This window comes from Silurus aristotelis (genome assembly GCF_946808225.1).
Source record: "Silurus aristotelis genome assembly, chromosome: 1".
Lineage (NCBI taxonomy): Eukaryota > Metazoa > Chordata > Actinopteri > Siluriformes > Siluridae > Silurus > Silurus aristotelis.
The window spans coordinates 22,327,528-22,329,703 of NC_139574.1; the positions used below are offsets into that span (position 1 = coordinate 22,327,528).

Here is a 2,176-nt window from a genome sequence, read left to right on the forward strand (position 1 = left end):
AAAGGGATGAGACAGGTCTTTCTTTCTTTCTTTCTTTCTTTCTTTCTTTCTTTCTTTCTTTCTTTCTTTCTTTCTTTCTTTCTTTCTTTATTCCTTTATTCCTTTATTCCTTTCTTTCTCCACTTTTACACATTGACACACTCTCACCTTAATTGGTACTTTTTGTCCAAAAAAAAAGAAAGAAAAGAGAGACAAAACAGAAAGTCGAGAGTAGAGAAGAGAGAAGAGAGAGGGAGGCAAGAATACTTTTCATTATGTGTATGTCTTTGTGGCCAGCTGAGTGATGGCCTTGGAGGAATGAAAACCGAAGCAGTTGGGGATTTGTTAGAGAACCGCACTTCTCCTTGAGAGAGAGAAAGCGCAAAAGCTTCCCTTTCACTCTGTTCTTTCCCTCGTCTCTGCCTCTCTCTCCCCCGTCACACCTGCATTTCTCTTCATTTTGGCGCAGCCTGCAGAGAGCTCCCTGCCTTGTCTTTGCTCCGCTTCATTTGAAGTCTTCGGCTTTGCTGTTTGTCACTTGGCATGATTAGCTCTTGATAAAGAATTATGGGCTGTTCCCCTGTAATTGCTGCGTGCGCCTTCCCAATAAGGATTGGTTGCCTGGAACAATGAAGGCCCTGCTGCTCAGTCAATCAACTGGTCAACAGGGGGCAGTAGATGGCTGTCTTTGGCATGAAATTCACCATGTCTGATTTCTTTGTCTGCTTTGTATTATAATCCAATAACCAGTTAGAGCAGTTTTCTCTTCATTTGTCCCAAATATAGATATGATTTGTATGTTTTCGCCATTTGGTTTTTAAAAATGCCTTTACGAACAAATGAGTGCACACTGGAGCTACCGGGTTTTTATAACAAGTGAGAGCTGTATTTCTTCATGGGGCAGAACACACCACTTGCTGTTCTTCATCCTTGCTCTGCAAAATCTCTGCCATGTACCTGTTTGATAGCATTTTAATAGAGATTAATCTATATAGTGTCAAAAGGAAAGGTGCTGCACAAGAGGAAAAAGAAGCCTGCTGTGTGTGTGTGTGTGTGTGTGTGTGTGTGTGTGTGTGTGTGTGTGTGTGTGTGTGTGTGTGTGTGTGTGTGTGTGTGTGTGTGTGTGTGTGTTAACATTTTTACAATACTTTGTTACTTACATAGAAAATAGAGAGGGAGAGAATGAGAGAGAGAGAGAGAGAGAGAGAGAGAGAGAGAGAGAGAGAGAGAGAGAGAGAGAGAGAGAGAGAGAGAGAGAGAGAGAAGGAATTCTGCTCCCTTTCAAATCATTTTAGGCTTCCGTAATCGGAAATGTCAGCTTCAAAAGTCAGTCCAATTGTGGGAAGTTAAAAGGCTTGTTGGCATTAAGGCAACCTTACATCATTCTGAATGAAATTAAGTGCATTTACTTGGTGTTTTGCTTTTTCCCTGGCTTTATTTTCATTTCATGGAATGTCTTTCCTTTTTCCTTTTTTTCCCTTTTCACAAAAAAGGATTTCTTTCCACTTTAGTGTTTTAACGCTGTCATTCTGAAAGATGTTCAGCCACTCCATATATCTGCTGTTGACAAGAGCACGAGTGTTACTTTTCCTAATAAGAAGACAGGATCAGACTGCCTAATGGTTTACATTTCTCTTTTTCATGACCTACTACGCAGTGCCAGTCAGCAAACAGAGCTGGGAGAAGTGTGGAGTGTGTGGAGAGTGTGAGTGCAGTCATTTTCACAATGGCAGTTCATTTATTTATTTATTTATTATTCTATTTTATTGTGTTAACAGTGGAGAAGGTGGTGAGGGGGGGTATGGGGTCACGCTCCGTTTGGGAAAGTCAGGATTTGGAGCCTGTGGAGCATGTAGCACGTCAGATCTCCCTCAATTAATCCACCATTAGAAGTCTCGGATCCACAAGTCGGTGCGCTTGGGAAGCGTGTGTGGCTCAAATCTAATTATTTTCTCCCTTCCTCTGAGCTAGGAGGGGTGAGAGAGGGGATAGAGAGAAAGAGAGAAATGGGGGGGCAGTATTTAAAAAAAAATGCTACAAGGTGGTGGACTGACACTGGATAGATTTTTTTCTCTCTTTCCTTCTCCTCCTGTCAGTCACTCACTCAGACCCTCCTCTTTCTCTCTCTCTCTCTCGCTCTCTCCCCCCTTCTCTGCCTCTCCCTCACTCCCCTCTCTATCTCCCTCTCTCACACACG

At 42.6% G+C, this 2,176-nt stretch overlaps 1 long non-coding RNA gene across 1 annotated transcript in view; it reads left to right on the forward strand.

Annotated features, from left to right (window-relative positions):
* The first annotated feature begins 2,169 nt into the window (after nt 1-2,169).
* LOC310732887 overlaps nt 2,170-2,176 on the forward strand; it is a 5,547-nt gene continuing 5,540 nt past the window's right edge. The window contains exon 1 of the long non-coding RNA XR_014535570.1: nt 2,170-2,176. This exon is cut by the window's right edge and continues 441 nt beyond it. This is a non-coding gene — a long non-coding RNA (uncharacterized lncRNA).